Genomic DNA, 22,290 nt, shown 5'->3' with positions numbered 1-22,290 from the left:
GGGGCGTGCAGAGGAGGCTGCCGCTCCGGGGTCGGGGCTGGCTCTGGGGCCCCCTCAGAGCCAGCAGCCCTGGGCTCCTGCCTGAGCTCGCTGAATGCCAGAAATAGGGCTCTGGACAAATCACTGCCTTTGATAAGCCTCAGTTTCCTCACCTGCAAACTGTAGCCGATAAGTCCTAACCTGTGAAGCTGTGGCGAGGAGAAAATGAGGCCATGCTCACAGCGGACATCTTGGAGATCACAGGCGGGCGTCGGGCCCTGCATGGGGGAGCATCAGCTCAGCTCATCCTGAGTTCCGTCAGTGTGCACAGCGTCCCCGTTCACAGAAGAGAAATGAGACCTGTTTCGTTCACTGAAGGCCTGCTCTATACTTGCCCCGTTCCTGCATGCCTCCGCCCTGAGCCAAGGCTCAGAATGGTAAAGCTACTTGCTCCAAGTCCAGCAACAAGAAGCGCCAAGCCTGGATTTGAGCTCAGGACCAGCAGGCTCCCCAGCTCTGAACCCGTCGACTGAAATGTGCAGAGAGGCCCTAGCAGGGCTCCTTGCTGGAGGTGGGTGCCACACGCTGACAGCTGTCGTATTGTTGCGTGGTACCCCTGGGGTCAGGCCTGGGCTGTCAGGAAAGTGAAGGAGGTGGGGCTTCACTGCCTGTGCTGGACCAAGGCTTGTGGCAGGAGAGCTGGAAGTGTGCATCCTTGTGGCCAGAGAACATCTCAAGTCTGGTGTGGGTGACAGTGATGATATCGACATGGCCTGAGCACGTACTGTGTGCCAAGCCCTGCTCCAAGCACTTTCCACCCACTAACTCACAGCCATCCAAAAAGTAGAACCACCATGGGCCTCATTTCACAGAGAAGAAGCTGAGGCACAGAGAGGTTGAGTAAGGTGCCCAAGGTCACCGAGTTAGAAAGGAGCAGAGTTGAGGCTCAGGTCCAGACTCCATACGTGAACAGCTATGCCTTAAGACCTCAGTGTAGACACCCGTATAAATTCAAGAGGTCTCTGGATCAAGCACCCAGACTCTCCAGCCTGCCGCCTGGAATCAAATCCCAGCTCTGCCACTTACTGGCTGTGTGACCTTGGGCAACTTACTCAACCTCTCTGTGTGTTTCAGTTTCCCATCAATGAAATGTGGATGGAAACCAAGTACCCGCCTTATGGGGCTACTGTGACACTTAATTTATAAATCGGCCTGGTGCAGAGTCAGCCCCACGTAAGCTGTGATCGTTACGATTATTTCACCCATGTAGATGGTATGCACTTAGCTGTTAGCAGGGGTTACTTCTAGGAGTGGGATGGCAGCATTTCCACTTCGTACTCACCACACTTCAGTAGCATTTTACTTTTTTTTCAATGAGCATTTAACCTCTATTTTGATATACACACCTTTTTTAAATAAAGAAAAACCTCGGGCTCAGCTGAGGTGTGAGTAGGCGTCAAGAGGTCTCTTGTGGCTAGTATGTTGCTCTCTTTAGATAAAAAAAGAGGGAGCATTTGATTGTACTTCATAGAACCTGAGTCACGGCTCGTGGGTGTGCAGGAGGCCAAGGCATTCCAATCGAGTTTAACAAGAAACAGTTTCACCCCCCTGCACACTCAGGGCTGCAGAAGGACCACTGGACCGTGAGCCCAGTGACTTAGGGTTAGCCTGGCATTCCGCCACCACGTCTGATGAAACCTTTACTTATTTGCTCAGCAAATTCTCCCTAGTGCCTCCTCAGTGCCAGGTGCAGGGCCCCATGGGCTCTGAGGGTCCACTGCTCACCAGTCCTGGCATCAGTCCTGGGGGACAAAATATAGGACAAGGCGGAGGTGGTCCCCCTCCTTCTGTAACCGGCAGTCAAGCAGCGGAGGCCGGCACTATCAGATCATCCCACAAGCAAATGTCCAATGGCCACCTGATGCATGCTGGGGGAGAGGCGGGGCACAGGTGCTCTGAGAGCCTCTATCGGGGCAGGGAAGGGTCAAGGCAAGGAGAAGATAAAGGATGTATTGCAGGGAGAGAGGACAGCATAAGCGAAGACCAGGTAGTGCAAAGGATCATAGTGAGCCTAAGGGAGTGAAAGTGTGCCTGGAATGAAGGGGACAAAGCGGAGCTTGGTATGAATCTTGGTATGAATAAGAGGGAAGTCGGGGCAGGGCCGGGCCATGCGGGGGGTCATGGTGGGGATTTGGCCTTCACCCCTGAAAGCCACAAGGCCATGAAAAGAAAACCAGGGGAGAGGGGGGAAGGTCTTACCTAGTAAGATCCCTCCAAAGCCTGGGGAGAAGAGATTAGGTAGAGGGTCAGAGTGGACCCCTGCCAATCTCCAGTTCCTCTAGCTGCATAGGTATGGGCACAGAGCAGCATCAGTAAATGGCTCTTCCCCCATATCCTTCTCCATCAACTCACAGTAGCAAAATTTAGATCTCAGTCTTTTTTTATTTAATAACTTCTTTTCCTGATTATAAAATATGCACTCTATAGTGCAGAACAATGGGAAATTAGCAAATATGAAGGGCTGCCATGGGAATTAAGGGCTCAGCTTACTTCTTGAGGTTCTCATCAAATGGAAAACCAGGTCTATAGGATGTAGCTACAAGGATAAGGAAGAGTTCCTAAGCCTGTTCTAGGAACTATTCTAAGATTCCTGGGTTCCTTGATGGGTAGTGAGTTCCCCATTCCTGGTGGTATGTAAGCTGTCAGAGTTTAATCTTAAAAAAGAAGTATGACTCATTCAAATATAGATTGAACATACGTCAAAAATTTGTTTAAATCATGAATGAGAGAACCAGTAAGACGGTAATGCTGATTCCAAGGAGAACAAGAGGAACAGAGTTACAAGATATTAGAGAAAGAACATTGGAATAAAATGGCTCAGTTAAAAACAAAACTGATTAATGTCCTAAAGGGCCAAAAATCCATAACCTTTTGGGGTTTTCTACTAGAGAGAAATCTATCAGCTAACATATAACTTCTAAAGTCAGGTCTTTTGATAGCACATACCAAGTCAAATGTAAAATCCTCCAGATAATTAAATACCCTTGGTGGGCCAGTTAAACAGTGCTCCAATATGAAGTTGAAAAAACATGTTGCCCTCTCTTTGTCTATTTTCAAGTTTTGGGTAATTTTTCTCACAAAGCCGTGCAAATGGCTCCAGTGAAAGGCTGCAGGAGAGTTCTGGTGGCAAGGGGTTGGCTGGTATATTATCTTTTGTGGTATAAAATATTACCCAAAACTTAGTGGCTTAAAACAATTGGCTTTTATTATGTTGCAATTTCTATGGGCCAGGAATGGGAGAGCAGCTTAGCTGGCATTTCTGGCTCAGGGTGTCTCATGAGGTTGCAATCATATGTCAGCTTGGGCTGCACTGACCTGAAGGCTTGACTGGGGCTGCAGGATCCCCTCCCAAGGTGACTCACAACTGGCCAATAGGTGCAGGCTCTTGGCAGGGCTTGTCATGTAGGCCTCTCCATGGTTACCTGAGTACCCTCACAATGTGGCGGCCAACTTCCCTCAGTGATCCCAGAGGGTAAGACAGAAGTAGCAATGTCTTTTATGACCTAGGTTCAGAAATCATACTCCAACATTTCTCCAACAGGCTACTGGCTACACAAGTCAGCCCTGCCTGATGTGGGTGGGGACTTCACAAGGGGGTAAATACCAGAAGGTGAGGATCATTGTGGCCATCTTGGAAACTGGATCCACAGCTGGACACCCTTAGGGTCCTTTCAGCCAGAGGATGTGGTTGGTGCAGGTAGCAAGCAGAAGTTGCCTTCAGCTGTCCGACTGCCCAGGACCCTTCCTATTCAGCTCCTTAAAGCTGCTACGCAGCAAAGGTCATGGGGCAGGTGGCGCTGCATCAAAGTCTGTCATTGTAGCACCTAGTCGTGTCTTGAGAGCAAAAGTTGCTCTTCCCATCCCAGAATCTCAGCCCAGGGCCTCGCTGGGAGCTTCTCTGGGAGAGCTAGGCTGGTCAGTCAGACACACCTTGGTATGAATTAGTAGAAGGAGAAAAAGAAGGAGATTTGGGATGGGAGCTGGTGGGAAGCAGAGTCAAGGTTGTAGGGAAGGTAAGCCAGGGGCACTTGGAGGGACTCCCTGGCAGGGAGCAGCCTTTCTGGGGAGGGCCAGAAGGGACCATCTTGGGGGAAGCCTTAGAACGGGGACACCTCATGCAGCACATGGGTGTGGCCCCTGAAGGGGGTCAGGGAGGGAAGAACTTGGGATGGGAGCTGGTGCCCACTGCTCAGGGTCATCTGGGGATCAACAAGTGCCCAGGTGAGGGCATCAGGAGAGGGCAGAAGGCATGCAGGGGGAAATGGCACAGCAAAGAGAAGCTTCTGGCCCAGATGGGTGGACCCTGGCTGGCCGTTAGGATGTGATTGGCTGGCTGCCTGCCAATGTGTCTGACTGAGGGGTGGGCCACAGCCCACTAGCGACCAGCAGAGGCAGACACTGCAGCTGGGCCACGCCAGGCCCCTTGGAAGGCTCCCTTGAGGTCGTGGAGCAGGAAGGAGAATCCGTACCTTGCCCAATGGACTGGCAAGGACCCGGGCTGGAAGGAGACCTCCTGGTTAGAGGCTGCATTCTCAGGAGTCCTGCCAGGCATCAAGCCCATCAGTAGAGGCCCACCCAAAGCTTCCAGGTGAGGCAGTTGGGACGAAGAGTCCAGGGTCCAGGGTCCAGTCTGGTCTCTGTCCTCCGCAGCACCGTGCCGAGGCCTCCAGCACACTCCTTCCCCCGTCTGGTGCTCAGTTCCCTTCCGTGGGAATAGCCAGGGCACCATGATGGTGGAGCCAGCTCAGGGAGCTGTCACCAAGGCTTTGCCTCTTCCTTGGCCAGGCCTGGGGCACAACAAGACTCCCTTCTCCTTCCTCTCCTCCCAGGCCAGTCCTCACTGAAAGAGGAGATAGGCAACCAGGAGGGAGGGCAATGACCCCTGTGGACCCCATGCCCAGCTGATGCCCAGGATCTGATCTGAGGTGGGCAACTTCTGGGGGAGGTGAGGGGCAGATCCAGCTGGGATCTGAGGTCTGTGAAACTGTCCTAGAGGCCTTTATGCAAGGAGGGAGGGGAGGGAGTCTGCCAGTTTAGGGGGTAATTATTTTGCAAAACTTTACTTCGGAAAATCTTGTTTCCCCCTTCACTGAAACCATTGTTTTTCAAGGGAAATTGAATTAGAAGGTGGTGGCTGCTGGAGGGGGCTGGAGAGGGAAGAGTAAGCCGCATGTTTTTCTAACTAACTGGGCAACTGTCCTGTACCAGCAATTCCAGAAGCTCCTCATACTTTGCCTCTAGGACCACCAGGGCTGTGGCCGGGGCTGGGAGAGAGCTCCCAGCAGCTCTAGGGACAGTGGCAAGACTGGAGGTGCCCCTAAATCAGCCCCCTTCGTCTGGGCTGGGAAGACAGTAGGATGTAGCTGAGAAGGGGTGGGGGTCAAGCCCTTGGTGCTGGGACGGAAGCCTGGGAGAGGCTTTTGCAGAAAGCTGGGTGGCCTTGCGCAAAGCCTCCCTGTCTCTCTGCAGCCAGTAAGAGTAATCAGAAAGCAAGATGGGACTAAAGCTCTTCTGCAAGGTGAAAAGGGCTGCGGTCTTCATTGCAATTAGCATCACCATCATCACCTTGTTGAGAGATAGTCAACCAGTGCATCCTTTAGGCCAATTCCATGTGATCCCAGAGACTGGCTGGGGCGCTACAGAGCTGAAACTGAGCTCAAAGGGAGAAAGTGCAGGGATTGACTATTGATGCCTGCTACGGATGCAGATAGGGAAGTACTGTTGTGTGTGCCAGGTATTTACCATCTCTAAACTAGTCCAGTTCCCTCAATCTACTGATAAAGAAGCTGAGCTCTAAAGAAGAAAAGGGGCATTTCTTCCTGCTTCACAGGCTTATCACCATGTCCTCGCTCAAAACCCTTCACTGGCTCCTGCTGCTTAAAGAATAAAGTCCAAACTCTTTAGCTGGTCATTCAAGACCAACTCCAAGGACACCTTCCAAATGTCGTTTCCCTCCCTAGCAGCGTGTTCCAGCTGAGCAAGGCCACGCACGACCTCATATCCCCACCGCCAGGCCTTTGTCCCTGTGGCGCCTGTACCTGGGATGCTCTTCGCATGTCTCGCCTGCTCAGCTTCCTCTCCCACCCCAAGCCCTACAGCCCCCCACCCTCTGTTTTCCCTCCTGGTCCTGGTCAGACTTTAGATTTTACTGATATTCCCATATGTTCTCTTCCCTGCTGAGCTGTGAGCTCCTGTCACTGAGAAGGCTGGACACAGTTTTTTCCTCTCCCCTTTCCTAGCATGGGGCCAGGCACAGAGATCCTCAGCAGACACTCAGCAAGTAAGAGAAATGAATGTCCAAGTTCACAGTGGAAACAGTGGCCTCCTCGCACTGGACCCTGGGCCCCTGACTCCCTGTCCGGTGCGCCTCTGGAGCCTCAGATGTCTTTCTGGGAGTCTGGCTCTCCAACATCAGCTCTCTAGTGGCTTCCACAGGCCAGATAAGCCTCCCTTTTCTCTCTCCCTCCCTCCCTCCCGCCCACCCAACCTCCTCAGAGGTATCAGGAAGACCGCATTCAAGGCTGGCCTGATCGGGGCCAATGCCTCGTGGTGTGAACCCCCAAATGAGGAAAGCCGGGCAGCCCAGCCGTTATCTCCCCGGCTCCTGGGCTCAGCACACGTCTCTCTCCTCTGATGACCCTTTATCCCTAGGCATGAAGGAACCCCCAGTGCAGAGAAAGAGCCCTGGGTTGGAGGGTCTAAGTCACATGCTCTGACGGTGCGACCTTGGACAAGTCCCTCCCCCTCCTTGGGCCTCACCTGCGCAGGAAATCAGAGGACCCCTTCCAGCTCTAACAGGTGAGGCTCATTGGTGCCTCCCAGCAGAGCGGGGGGTGGGGTGGGGGGACTGGGACTGCGGGGGTGGAGAAGGGACCCCACTGTGCCCTGTCCTGAGCGCCTGGCCTCCTGGCCCCAGTGCTTGAGCCCTCTCCTCTGGGGCCGCATGTCTCATGCTGCCAGGGAGGCTGTCGTTCATAAGGCCAACTGTCGCAAAGGCCTTCCTGGGCCAAAGTGATGATGAACTGGAAACCAAAGACAGCTCCCGCTTCTCTATACCTTTGGCAAACTGAAATACCTCCTTTTCTGGGGGGTGGGAGCGGGTGGGGGGCAACTTTGACTAAAGACATCTAACATTGGTTTAAAAAAGAAGTTTTACATGTATAATATTTATTTATTTATTTACATTGAGAAAATACATTTCTACAAAGAAAGGGAGCCTCCAGGAGAGAGAGAGAGAAAGAGAGAAACGGGAGGGAGGGGAGGGGTATGGGGAGAGGAGCAGACTCTGATGATTCGGGCACTCCGCACACATGACAGCCACATGCAGGCATCCTGACTGGGCATTCAAGCCCTGTTCTACCTCCCACTTCTCCTCTTCGCCTTCCCCAGGCTCCAGGAAGCAGAGTCCAGCCTCCAAGCCTTGCTCCTGCAGTTTCCCCATCTGGAGTGTCCTCTCTGCTGGCTCAGCCTTGCTGTCCCTTGGGCACGCAGGACAGGGCGGTGGATTTGGTCTCTGGGCTCTGAAAAGCCTAGGTCCCAGCGCTTCTTCTGCCACCTTCCTGCAAGTTACCTCACCTCTCTGAGCCTCAATTCCCATTCTGAAAAGAGAGATAATAGTACCAGCATCTGGTGGCTCTGAGGCGATTTCAACACTCTCCAATACTTAGGATGGCATCTGGTATATATTAAGTGCTTAAGTCGTTAGCTATTAAATAACGATAAGGTCCATTAATGCCCCGCTGACAGCCTGCGGCAGGTTCTCAGCGAACGTCTCTCCCTGGTGAGGCTGTGGGTGAAGAGGGCGGTGGAGAAGCTGTGCTGCCTCTCATCAAAGCCCCCGCCTCTGCGCAGGCCTCGTCCACAGCTGATCCCAGACAGTCTTGTACTTTTTGAGTTTGGAGCCACAAGAATGTGTCCCTAATTGTTCCAGTTGCTACTGCTGCGTAACAAATATAACAAATTACCTAAAATGCAAGGGCCTAAAGCAGCAATTTTATTCTGCTCGTGATGCTGTGGTCAGGAAGGGCTGGGCCGGGCCGGGCATCTCTCGCTTGGGGTCTCTGATGCCGCTGCAGTCTGGTGCCAGCTGGGGCGGCATTCATCTGAGGGCTTGACTGGGCTGGACGTCCAAGCGGGCTGCCTCTCACAGCTGGCTGTCGACCGGAGCTCAGCTGTGCCGCGGCCGCTGGAGCACCTACGTGGGGCCTCTCCGACACGGTGGCCGCAGGGTAGTCAGATACCTTCCACGAAAGTTGGCTTCTCAAGCAACGGGGTCCCAAGAGAACCAGGCAGAAGCTGCAAGGCCTTTTACCACCTAACACTGCGGTCACATCACATCACTTTCATCATATTCTATTGATGGAAGCAGACACCGGCCTACCCAGATTCACGGGGAAGGGACATGAAGCCCACTGCTTGATGATACGAGTGTCAAAGAATTTCGGCTACTTTTTGATCTGCCACACTGATTTTTTAAATTGAATTAATTTAATTTAAAATTATATCTCCACACTAAATAAAAACCAACATCAAGTAACTGCAAAAATAAGTGTAAGGAAAGCAAAAATATTGTATTACTTTCCTGTTGCTGTTTAATAAATATATCGGCTTAACTCAACTGCAAGTTATGATCTCACGGTTCCTGTAGGTCAGGAGTCCAGGCACGGGTTAGCTGGATCCTCTGCTCAGGGTGTTGGCAGAACTAAAATCCCACTGGGGCCCAGGCTCCTCTTCCAAACACACTGGTTGTGGCGGAATTCAGTTCATCGTAGCTGTGGGGCTGTCGGCTTTCTTGCTAGCAGACAGCCCTCAGCTCCTAGAGGCTGCCCGCAGTTCCTCACTGTGTGGCCTCCCATGTGCTGTCTCCCAGGCCAGCAGAAGTCACTTCTTGGCACTTCACCTTCTTTGAAAGTTTCCTCTGATTAGGTCAGGCCCACCCAACATAAACTTCCTTTGATTAAGTCACGTTCACAGGTTCTGCTCTCACTCAAGGAGACTGGATTACACAGGGCATGTACAGGACGCTTGGGGGGCCATCTGAGAAAGCTGCCGACCACAAACGTTCGGAAACTCCAGCTGGATACTAGTCGGCTGAAGCCTCTGACTCTGAGACTCCCTGCCTAGACGGGAGTCTGGCAAGAACAAGACTGTTAAAGACGCTCCGGCACCTAACTGATGGGAATCAGAGGTATCAACATGAATAGAAAAGGGCACTCCAGGCTCACTCTGGAGTCCGTGCCCATCAACAGCCACCTAAAACACCTCAGAGACCAGACAGCCCTTGGGCCTTTCCAGCAATAACGTTCTATGACTTTGACCATCAATCTCAGCCCCGTCCTTTTTGGTCACATGGCCTTAGGCTGCTCACAGTGATCCTAGGACTTGAGAATGGGCTCTGCCAACTGTAAAGTGCTGTGCTAATACAGGGGGTTATTATTATTCGTCCTGCTTCCTGAACTAAGCCAAGCTGGGCTTTGTAACTGTTCCGGGTACTCACAGCGGCTGCGCAGAATGGAGTTTGGCTCCCAATAAATTCTCATGACATTAAGTAGCTTTCAGTGTTCCTGGTGCTGGGGGTGGCCCAGAAGGGGCCAGGCTGTGCCATCTCAGGGGTCTGATAAGAGATGGGCTCGGGAATCCTCCATAGGGATAACCATCCTAATTGCTCTCCGAGGACTGTGTTATCGATGGTGCACCAACCAGTACTGGCTATTTTCGTGGTTATTTCATATATTTTAGGGTGGAAAGTCTCTAGTCAATCAAACCTGTGATTCCACAGATAAGATTTCTCAGGATGAAGCTAAATTTAATTAAGTAAAAACAGTGAATACATTTTTTAAAACATACGAAGTAAGGAATATTATGTGCAATATGAATTTTTAGAGCAAGAAATGTCTTGAAGTTGTTACCAGAATGACTGAAGTTTGGAAAAAAAAAGCATGTTTGGGAGGACAGTTCACCACAGAGCGGGGTGTGGTTCTGTTTCTTCCTGAGTCATCAAGCCAAAAGTCAGGGAGTTTAAGTCGGGTCCCTGCCACCAAGCCAAGTTAAGATGCTCTTCTCTAACAATGGCAGAAGCAGAGAAGCAGAGAGCATATCTTTGTGGATTGAGTTGCCTGGCTGGACCTGGCAGGACGGTGGCTCTGCTGTGTTCCGTAAAGCTGACTGATGTGTAGTCTGTGGCCGTCCTAACCGGGACCAAAGTGTGACCTGGGCTGAGCCAGCTGCCCGTGGGTGCCAACTTCCTGCTAAGGAAGAACCTGAGGGGCTCTGGAGGCTCCTGAGTCTGGTTTCCGGTGGCCAGGGAGAGGACCTGGAAGGAGAGCTCACGGCAAGGGTGGAGGGGGTCCAGGGTGGGGCGGCTAGCAGACATGCCAGACAGGGAAAACCCAGGCAGGAAACATGGTCAACAGCAGGACTTCACCTCGGGGACAGAGAAACCAGCATCGGCAAAGAGTAAATAAACCCACCCTGCCCCGTCCGAGCCTGTGCAGAGAGGCTGGCCTTGTCTCCTGGTGGGCCCAGCAGTCAGCGGCCATCGTGGGGTGTAGGGAGGGAGAACCAGGGCAGATGTCCTGGATGTCCTCGGTGGCCTCTTCGAGGTGCCGGAGGACCAGCCTATAGCCCCATCCTGATCCAGGGACCACGATCCAGGAACCATCCTGATCCAGCCCCACCCTGATCCAGGCACAAGCCTATAGCCCCATCCTGAGCCGGGCCTCTGCTGGGATGCGGGAGCCTCCCTCTGTTGTTACGGAGAGCTTGGGGTGATGGGCAGGATGGAGAAGGAAAGGTTGGCAGCCTGTCCTCAGAATTGTAAGAACAGAGTGGTGACACCCACTGGGCACTGACTGCGTGCAGGCCCTTTGCAGCGTTAGCTCATTGGAGCCTCCCGACTCCCCAGGGAGGGAGACACTCTCATAGCCCATTTTACAGATATGGAAACTGAGGCCCAGAGAACTTTAAAAACTTCCCCAAGTTTACACAGCAGAGAAGTGGCCAGGCCCTTCCAATGTCACCTCTGCCCTCAAGAGCCAGAGTACATTTTTTTTTTTTTTTCAGTACGCAGGCCTCTCACTGTTGCGGCCTCTCCCGTTGCGGAGCACAGGTTCCGGACGCGCAGGCTCAGCGGCCATGGCTCACGGGCCCAGCCGCTCCGCGGCATGTGGGATCTTCCTGGACCGGGGCACGAACCCGTGTCCCCCGCATCGGCAGGCGGACTCTCAACCACTGCGCCACCAGGGAAGCCCCAAAGTGCACTTTTACATCAAGAAAACATGTCCTTCATATGAATGTAATTTACCGAGATGAGGTCACACCACATACTGCTCTGTAATCAGCCTTTTCACTCGGTGTACTGAGAACCTCTTACCACACGATGACCTCAATCCTCACATTTCTCAAGGCTGAGAGAACCCAGGTCTGGGCTGGGCCTCTGCTGTGTCCCAGTCCCGTGCTCGGTGTGACGGGGAAAGGGGTGACAGGGAGAGAAGAGTCTCCAGGACTTGCAGACGGTGGAGCCTGGTACCTGGTGAAATATCTCCAGTGGACATTTGTCCCCTCTGTGCCAGGTCCTGAGCTGGATGTGGGGCGCAGACACATACCCGACACAGCCCTGCACGGGCGGGAGCTCTCTCTAGTTGGGGTGTGAGCAGGGAATCCATTAATTCCGGGGCAATGAGTTGAGCTACCTGGAAAGAAGAAAACCCTTGACCCTCAGAACACCTGACAACTAACCTGATGCGCGGTGCTCTGTTGCAAGGGACAGACAGTGAGTTGGCGGGAAGCCCGAGGAGGGAGAGTTCTCTGTGGAGGGACCCATCCGAGAGGCTTCCTGGAGGAGCTGAGCCTGGGCACCTTGGGAGGACGGGCCGGGTACAGAGTGCGTTAATGCCGGAGCAAGTTCCCGCAGGAGGAAGGAGGCTGGTAAGCAAACTGGGACATTGGTCACCATAGGCCGGAGCTGCCTTACAGACATTCTCCGGAGCACGGGACAGCCCCTCACCGAGAGAAGCAGCTGCTCCCAAATGTCATTAGTGTCCCTGGCCTCTGCCTGCTAGTGGTGACCCTCCAGTTGTGACGACCAAAAATGTCTCTAGACATTTCCAAATGTTCCCCTGAGGGGCAAAATCCCCCAGTGCTGAGAACCATCACCCTAGAGGAAAGAGAGGCTGAGAGACAAAGACACTTATCCGAGGCCACACAGTGGTAAACAGCAAGCCTAGGGCTGTTGGAATCGCAAACATGTGGACTTTCCACTGAGCCATGTGGCTGCTCCTGGCGTGGGGAATCAGGACATCTGGACGGGGGCCTTCGTTCTGCCTCTGGTGTGCTGTGTGTCCCAGGCAAGGCTCTCCCTGACTCTGGGCCCCAATTTCCTCATCTCTAGATTTGACAGCCTCTGCGGCCCCTTGGGTTTGGATGCTGTACCTTCGGCTCAGCTGGCATGGGTGGGAAGGTGAGGTGCAGTGCAAGAGCACGGGCAGGGAAGCTGGGGGGCAGGAGTGGTTACCGGGCAGTGAGTGCCAAGCCCTGCTGTCTGGGCTTGGCCACCATCGTGTGTCTGTCTGCCCACAGGCGTATCTCATCGGGGCACAGGAGGGCTCTGAGGTGCTCGCAGTGGGTGCCTTCAAAGGAGAACAGAGCGGGCTGAGCAGAAAAGGTAAGAGAACAGGGGTCGGCGGGGTGACCCAGCCGTTCAGGAAGCCTAAGCCTGTCTTCGTAGCCATCGCCCACACTCCTTCCTTTGACTCCTGCCTGCCAGGTCTTTGTACCTAGTGCTCAGGAAATAGTTTTTTGAATGAATGAATGAATGAATTCCAGCCCAACTCCCACCACGGCTGTGCAGGATCCAGTCCCAGGCACCCCTGAGATCTCCCAGGCCTGTAGTTTAACCATCACCCCATCTTGGCTCCTACCTCCCTGCAGTCCTTCTTGGCCTCAGCCTCCCCTGCCAGGCCTGACACACACTGTGCAGGCCCCCTGTAGGGAGGGGATGCTGCCCACCATGGGGTAAATCTCCATCTCCCTGGCAGAGAGCAGCTGGCACGTGAGCTGGGGGATGCCTGGCAAGGAGGGGCTCGGAGCCCCCATGCTCCCCACCTCTCCCGCCCCCCACACTGTGGTTTGCTCACAGAGGAAGCAGCAGCTGGGCCTGAACACGAAGCCTAGAGGTGTGCTCGTTGGGCCGTGTGGAAAGTTACAGCCGACACCACTGAGGTCTTTGAAGACCAAACTGTTTGTGTTCCCCACAGCTATTTGTGGCCAAGGCGCCCACCCGCCCCCATCCCGCGCTGGCTCAGAACTGGAGACGAAGCAGAACTCACAGCACTGTGGCTGTACCCCAGCCAGATGGAACCCAGGCAAGACCAGGCCAGCCTACAACCCAGCCCACCACGCCAACCTATCCCAAGCCAGGCAAGCCAACCAACCCAATCTGTCTAAGGCAGCCCAGTTCTAGAAACCCAAGTAACCTATCCCATCCCACTAGCTCTACCCAGCTAACCTTGCCCGCACCAACCCAAAGCAATCACCCAACCAACTAACCCAACCCAAGTAATGAGCTCAACCCATGTAAACAAGCCTAATTCAGTCAGCCAGACCAACTCAAGTAGCCCTGCTCCACCCACGTAATCCATCTTACTCAACAGGTTAGCCCAACTCAGCTGACCCACCCCAAGTCAACCAACCCAACTTGCTATGGACTGAATGTTTGTGTCCCACCTGAATTCATATTTTGATGCCTAAATCCCCAATGTGGTGGTATTTGGAGGTGGGGCCTTCCAGGGATAATTAGGTCATGAAGGTGGAGCCCTTATGATGGGATTAGTGCCCTTATAAAGGGATGAGGGGAGCAGAGCTCGCTCTCTACATTGTGAGGCTATAAAGAGAAAATGGCCATCTGTAAACCAGGAAGAGGGCCTTCACCAAGAATCTAACCATGCTGGCACCTTGGTCTTGGGCTTCCAGCTTCAGACCTGTGAGAAATAAATATTTGTTGTTTAAGCCACCCGGATTGTGGCATTCTGTTATAGCAGCCCCAACTGACTAAGATTCAACTCAGCAGCCCAACACAGCTAACCTAGTTGAATCCAACTAACCAGCCAAATCCAACTAAATCAACCCAAATCAACACAACTCACCCAACCCAAATGAACTAACCCAAACAAAGCCAACACAATAGCCCAGCTCAACTAACTTAAACCAATTCAATTTACCCACATCAAGCCACCCCAGCTCTCTCAATCCAAGTAATCCAACACAATTCAACTAAACAGACTATTTTCCCAAACCTGTCCAGTCTAACAAAACTAATCCCACTCTACTAACTGGCCCAATCCAATTAACTCAGTTTAATCCAACTGAGCCAAAATAACCCAGCTTCACCCAGCCTGGGTAGCCCATCTAACTCAACTTAAATCCACCTGGTTTGGGATAAATCCTCCCAATCCAGTTCATTCTGTTTAAGCGGTCCAGGTCCAAACAGACTACCCATGGTCTCCCTCCAAAGGTCACCCCGGCCCAGTTCCATGCAACACGTTGGTATTAAGAAACTACTTTTCTTCGGTATTAAACAAGCCCCTGAGGACGGAGATGAGAAGACGTAGGTCCTGTCTGCAGGGTCCTCACAGTCTCCCAGCATTTGGGAGGTAGCCTCCATGGCATGGAGACAACCCCTGTTGTGGGAGCCACCTCAAATCTGAGCCAGGCCTGCAGGGTGGTAGAGGTTGTAGCCAGGGCATGGGAGCTCTAAACACCAGGAACCACGGCTGACATGGCCTATGTACGGGTCCTGAAGAACGGGTGGGCTTTGACAGAAGGAAAAGGGAGGGAAGGGCGCGAGCAAAAGCTCAGAGGTGGGGAAGCTCTGGTCTTGCTTGACAAGCAGGGGCAGTGTGTTATGGCTGGAGAGCTGGGGGCGCAGTGGGGAGAGGGGGATGAGAACAGAAGGGAGGGCTGGGAGGAGAGCACAGAGCGCCCTGAGTGGACTTCTATGTCTTGGGCAACAAGGAACCAGGGAGGTTGCTGAGCAGGGTCTGATCAGACACGTGCTTTTGAAGGTTCATCTTAAAGGATAGAGTGGAACAGGGGAGAGAAGAGGCCATGAGGGTGCTGCAGGTGGGGTGCAGGAGAAGCGGAGTGGCAGCAGGGAGGGGAGAAAGGGGGGAAGGGAGGAGAGTCAAGAAAATGTGGAGAGAACAGAGAGAGACAGCAGCATGTGAGATCAGACTGGAGGGGCCTCAGAGCTGCCCCAGCTCAGTGCACCCCTTTTGCAGATGTGGGCACCGAGGGCCAGAAACCAGGGTTTATCCAGGGCTTAGACCATCAGCCCAGTGTTCCTTGACCAGCAAATACTGAAGTGCAGCTCTGGAAGCCATCATAAAGACCCTGTCTGCAGGCCCAGCTCCTGAGGTCCCCTTCCTGGGGGCCAGCCCTACCCCCATAGAGAAACAAAAACCCAGGGCCCACTCCCTGACCGCAGGGGAAGCTACGGCCTCCTTGGGAGACAGTGACGGGGTGGGGCAGGAGGTAGGGGTGAGTATTATGAGGGCTTTTGAAGGGAACTTGCCAGGATAGGGTAGGAGTGGGTGGAAAGGGAACAGTGATTGACACTCCGTCCAGTACGGCAGGGGCCAGGGTGTGAAGGGAGCCAGTTATGCATTTACAAGGACCATGCCCACTCCATGAGCCGTCCCTGGGTAATGCAACATTTCCAGACAGCAGGGAATATCGTCACCACCATCAGCGAGATCAGAGCTGGACTGTCCTTACTGATCATTGGTCTGACCTCCTCCTTTGACCCCTGGGAACCTGAGGCCCAGAGAGGGACAGAAACTTGCCCAAGGCTACACAGCAGGTCAGTGTCAGAGCAGGGGCTAGAACCAGATTGATGACTCCAGCCCAGAGCCGTCAAACACGCACCACCAGGTTATTCTTCAGGTTCAAAGTCTAGGGCTAGAGGGAAACAGCAATGAATTGAAGCACCAGAAAGTATCTAGGTTAACCCAGAGCCTGGAAGGAGGTACCCCATGGGCTAGGCCTTTTCCTCCCCACAGGCTGGGGCTTCCCAGCATGCTCTGCAGTCCTGCCCATGCCAACTGACCCTCCAAGCAAAGTGTTTCCGAAACTCAAGGAGAACTATTTCCTGGCTCCAAACCCTCTGCCCCCCATCGATTTCAGATTTGGAGGAAAACAGCTGCTTTCCCCGCGCTGACAACACGGATCAACAGAAACAGCCCTGCACTTGCCAGGCCAGACAGGCTTGCGTGGCTGGTGGGCAGTGGATCTGTACCAACCCGGGACCTTTGAATCCCACCTGCCTCAGCTGTCTGTCTCCCCCTGTTAGGGGAGGGAGGCCAGGAGATATATATTTACAACACACTGTTTCTAAGAGTGAGTTCCCAGAGGACGAACAGGGTTTGGGGATGGGAGGAATGGACCGCATGGGGCAGAGGTGGGAGGCAGAGAGGCGCTAAGAGCCCAGCCGTTCCCAGAAGGCGGAAAGAGTGTGGACATCTTCTTTGAGAACACACCTCATTGACAGAGGAAAAGTGAGGCTCAGAGAGGAGCCAAGACCCCATTGTCACAGGTGAGTGAGGTCAGAGCTGGGAGTCCCAGATCAGGGACATAGCCCATTCTGCCTCCTTGAAACCAGAACCAAACAGGAAACTGGAGAGAGGGTCCAAGAGCCATTACCCTTGTTCCATGAAGAACTGACAACTCCCCCTGGCTCAGCACAAGTGGTACAGTTAGTAGTTTAAGGGCATAGACCGTGAATCAGACTTCTGGGCTCAAATCGCAGCTCTCCCACGAATCGCCTATGTGAGCTGTTGGTGCCTCAGTTTTCCTACCTCTAAAATGGGAATAATAGCATTTCTCGCAGCTGTAAAGCATTTAGACTAGCACTGGGAGCATAACGAGGGTTCAGTAAATGTTAGCAGTTTTATTTCCCAGCACTTGACACTTAACCGTTGAGTAAATAAATGAGAGGACCTCCGCCAAGATCACACAGCGGGTCAGTGGCAGAACTAGGACCAGATGTCAGGCTTTTTGACTCCTGTTTCCATCTGTAAAATGAGTAGAGAAATGCTGAGAAGGGTCAACGAAAGCACGCACAAACTTGCTTGGGACAGTGCTGGGCACGCGACAAAGGCCATCCGGATGGTTGGGATTCCTCTGCCCGGACTGAGGGTTGGGCTCTCATTGGCCCATCTTGGGTCACATGCCCAACCACAAACCAATCAGGGAAACCCTGAGTGGCCAGGCCCTGGAGATGGGGGCGTGGCCAGCAGCACACCAGGAATTGGACCACAGGGTGATGATGCCGCACAGAGAGGCAACGCCCTCACGTCCAGAGCACGTGGAATCCGAGCCACTCACCGCCATCATTTCCCCGCACTACCCGCCCGGTGTGCACACCCGGCCTGTTAGGTGGGGACGGTTATCACCTCATGTAGCACGTGAGGGCGCTGGGGCAGCACAGAGACTTTGAGAGCCTCTGAATGATGTTGCCTAGGAGGAAAATTATGGAGACTGTCCCGATCAGAGACCTCCTTAGATTTAACTGAGAAACGTCACAGTGTTCTCCTGTCAAATGGCTGTTAGGAATGTGTAAATTAACAACAATAATAACAGCTGACTCTAATTAAGCACTTACTATATGCCAGGCATTGCTTTAGGCACTTCCCATGTGTTAACTCATCTAACCCACGTCATACTCCTATGTGGTAGGTCTTATCTGTAAACTCCACTTTACAGATTAGGAAACTGAGGCATGAGTAGGTTAGGTAACCTGCCTAGGGTCCCACAGCCAATTATTGGAAGTTTCAAGAGAATTTCAATTAACCATGGTTTTACCATATGCAGGGTAGAGATTTCAGTTAGCATCTATGTAGAACACCTCCCTTCCGCTTCCTCCCCACTGGACAGATAACTAATGTTACCTCAGCACCACCTACTTGCCAGACATTCTTCTGGGTGTATTACCTACATTTAGTCTCTCACTGCCAAGACCCCAAAGCTGGCCTCATCATCCCCATTTTACAGATGAGGACACTGAGGCTCGGAGAGGCAGAGTGACATTCCCGGGGTCACACCCACATCAGGAAGAGCTGAAGCAGGCTCTGGACTGGCCGGGGCCCCTTCTTGCCCTGTGGTGAGGGCCTGGATGAATGGGGCACAACGGCGGTGTGCAGTGGAATGTTCTGTGTCTGTCCCAGCGCTTGTCCGGAAAATCTGTATCCAGAGAGGGTGGAAGTGGCCTGGGTACCCCCTGGGCTGCTCTGTCTGAGGCTTGATTCCAGGTAACCTTGGCATCAGCTCCTCCAGGACCACAGCCTGACCCTTGTTTTGCTCAGAAACCCCACACATCATTTCACACAGGAAATTCAACCTGGCCTTCTCACGTCCTGTTCTCAAGAACAGGGGAAAAAAACCTGTAAAGTGAGTCGCTGTGTTGTTTTTTAAGCCGACTTTGAAAAGTTTCCTGAGAGGGAGGGAGAGTCAAGAGAAGGAGAGAGAGAGAAACCTGCAGGTAGAAATGGGAGGGAAAATGTGTCAGAAGGACCTAGAATCAGAAAGGAAGAGAGATGGAGCAGAGAGGGCGTCTGGGAGGGACCCCAGTGTGGAAGAGCACCAGGAGGGCCTGCAGGTGATGGAGGAAGGGAGAGGAGAGGGACGGAGAGTTGGCCAAGGGAACCAGCGAGGCACACAGAAGCACAGGGGAAATTTGAGCCTGGGGAGGATCCCTACCCCCACCTCCAGGGCCACCCTCACCCTCCTGTCAGCTCCAGCAGCCTGTCCTCCCACCACCGCCCATCCAGGGCAGTGGGAGGGGAACCTCACCTGGGGGTCAGACAGACCTTCAGTGGTGTGCTGGAGCCGGCTGGTGCTGGCTGCTGTGAGCTTGCAGGAGGCAATGGTGAAACATTTGGGAATTTTGCAGGCCAGTTGTTGGTAACTTGAAATTGGCCTTGGTGGGAGTATTTACACCATAGAAATTGGCCAGCACTACAAATCAGGGCTTTTTGTTTTTTGTTTTTTTTGAGAGCCAGTTTACACCGGAACACCAGTGCCTGGAGTCCAATTCTAGCCATGTCTCTTAACAGCTGTGTAACTGTGGTCTTGTCACTCTAATCCTGTTTCTCTTCCTACGCAATTAGAAGACTAATACCCAGCTCCCAGGGCTGCTGGGGAAATAAACTCAGAGTCTGTGTGAAGCACCTGCATACAGCAGATACCCAGCATATACCCCCTTCTTCCCTTGAAGAACTTGGAACCCTGTTTTCCTTCACCTTCTTCACTTCCCCTTTATGTCTGAGGTTCCCCTGCTAGAGAAAGTTGGATTTAAGGCTTACCCTCTTTCAGTAGAAAAATACTCATCTTCCTGGTAGGGGAGGACCCTTTCTCAGGCCTTTAGTCATTTTAATTCGGTAGCTATTAAGCCCTTTGTATGCCCCACATTCCAGGGAGGGCGTGGGAAGGGGATGGGGAGGCAAGAGGAAAAGATAGAGATTAAGACGTATTTCCTGGAATCACAAGGAGAGATGAGGCGGTATATCCCCAAATGACTGATGCTAAGAAATAAATGATGTGTGGCTTTGAAACATGGAAATCAGGGGAGGCTCCCAAGGAAGGTCACATTTGAACAGCGTTGTCCTCCCTCCCTCCCTCCCCTCCTTCCTTCCTTCCTTCCTACCTTTCTTCCTTCTCTCCTTCCTTCCTCCCTCCATCCCTCACCCCTCCCTTTCATCATTCAATTATAATTTATTTGTTCATCATTCATTATTCAGCCAGCATTTCCTGCCTACCTGCCCAGCTGAGGTGACGAGGACGCTGGAAAATGACACCTTCCTCCCGCCCTCCTGGGGCTTGCAGGCAAGTCAGGTAGGCAGGCCCACATGCAGCCCATTTCAGTGAGTTGTGATCCTCTTTGCAGGCTGGCAGGATTGCAGCATGTGGAGATGGTAAGGAGGACATTCCAGGAAGAGGAAATGGCACAAGCAGAGGCCCAGAGGCTGGACTGGGTAGACATGCTCAGAAGCCGTGAGAAGCCTGAGTGGCTGGAGAGGTGGGCAGGAGAGCTGGAAAGAGAAATCAGTCCCTTGAGTGCCTGAGACAGGACCTTTTTGCATCATCTGGCAGGACTGTTTCCAAGGACTGGCAGCATAAAGAGAGGAGGAGGGTGGAGGAGTGTCCCCAGAGACCATGGTCCCTTCCACCAGCGCTGCCTTCCAGACAGCCCCTGTCCCACGTGCCAGCCCTCCTCTGCAGAGCTGGGCAGCTGCAATGGACACCTTGTTTTGGCCCCACCCCCCACCCCCGCCAGCATCTGTCCTCTCTTCCTTTGAAAACAATATCTGTGTTTCCCTGTGAGGAACCCCCCGTCCTCCATGCTCCCCTCCTTGTGGGTCTGCATCACCTGATCACAAGTCAGATCAGGCCTCTCCTCTGCTCAAGATCCTCCCGTGGCTCCCACCGCCATGGAAAGACAAGGTAAAATCCTCCCAATGGGCTTCAGGCCCTACAGCTCTGGTCTGTGTTACTTTCCGACTCCTCCTCTCACACCCTCCCCCTCACTCACCTGCTCCAGTCACACTGGTCTCTTCACTTTCAAGCCTGCTGCCACCTCAGGGCCTTTGCACTTGCTGTTGCTCTGCCTGGAATACTCTTCCTCCACATAAGGGTGCAGCTTGCTCACTCATTTCATTCAGGCCTCTGCTCAAATATCTCCTCATCAGAGAGGCCTTTCCTGACACCCACGTAGCTTTCAGTCCTCTTACCCTGCATACGGTTTCCTTCTTACTGCTCTTTGCCATCTGATATATTCCATTTTTGATTGTGCTTTGTGGTTTATTATCTCTCTCTGACTCCCCCGCTAGAGTGTTGTCTGTAAGGGCAGGGATCTTTGTCCCTTCTGTTTGGCTGTGTCCCCAGTGCCTAGAACAATGCCTGATGTAGATCATCAGATCAGGGTTAGCCGGAGGGGAGCGGGGTTACTGCTGGGAGAGTCAGTCAGCACTGGGTGGCCGTAAAGAGCCCGGAATCAATCATGGCTTCAAATCCCAGCTGAGCCACTCGCTAGCATGTGACCTTGGGCATATCACTCAACTTCCCTGAGCCTCAGTTTCCTCATCAGTTAAATGGGATGTAATAGCACCCACCCTGCAGAGCTGCTGTAAAGACTGAAATAAGATGACACATGTCAAACCCTTAGTGTGATGCTTGGCACATAATAAGTGTTCAGTATGAGTTTGCCGTGACTCTTACTGGAAGCCATTTGGGATAGAGCTCCAGCCTTGTCTCTCTGTGTGGGTTCAAATCGTAGCTCTGCGTGCTCTGGCTGTGTGACCTTGGGTAAGTTGCACGACCCCTCTGAGCCCCTGTGCTCTGCATCTGACAAATAAGAAATTAGTACCGCCTCATGGGGCTCTTGAGGAGATGGAAGATTACGCAAAATGATGGGTGTGGGGTATGTGGCCTGTTCTCAGCACACGGTAGTTGCTGATATTCAGCTGTGACATGTGATCCAACAGGGAGGGACCAGGCTTACAGATACCGAAGCGGCGGGATTGGGGGCTGGCTAAGGTGTCTCAGCTGGCTGGAGCCACAGCCTGATCTCATTCATTCGTTTCAACAAACACTCATCGAGTGTCTACACGGGCCGGGCCCCGTCCCAGGTGCTGAGAACACAACAGAGAAGAAGACAGGCAAAGGCCCCAGCCTCTGTGGAGCTTTCATTCGAGTGTCACAAGACAGTCAGAGGGATACATGTAAAAGTGCTGGACTTGGATCCAAAATACAGCAGGAAGAAGCTGGCCTGAGCCGCAGTGTGGGGGTGGGGACTTCGCACTTGGAGATGCATCGACTGGGTGACCTGGCTCCTGAAACTGATGCTGGGATTCTCGGCTGCATTAACAAAGGCAGGGCACCCAGAGGAAGGAGATGAGTCACCTTCTCCCCTGTAAGGTTCACACATCCCTCACAAGTCCCCAGCAATACGGAAGGTTTGGTTCATGAGTGGACATCTGTGTCTGTGCCTGCTGCCCTCCCTTCTTACTTCTTCTTTAAGCAGCATCTTTATTCTCCTCCGAGGAACTCCCCTCACCACCTCCCCACCCCCAAACACACACATAATTTCAGTCCATGTGGTTTGGGTGGAAATGATACTATTCCCCAGCACCAGAGATTAGTATGTTGCCGAGGCCTAGCGAGTCAGATCACTGGATCCTGCAGCTAGCCCTCGGTTTGAGG

The sequence above is a fragment of the Phocoena sinus genome, chromosome 1, assembly GCF_008692025.1.
Source record: "Phocoena sinus isolate mPhoSin1 chromosome 1, mPhoSin1.pri, whole genome shotgun sequence".
NCBI classification, from domain to species: Eukaryota; Metazoa; Chordata; class Mammalia; order Artiodactyla; family Phocoenidae; genus Phocoena; species Phocoena sinus.
This window is presented reverse-complemented; position numbering follows the sequence as displayed.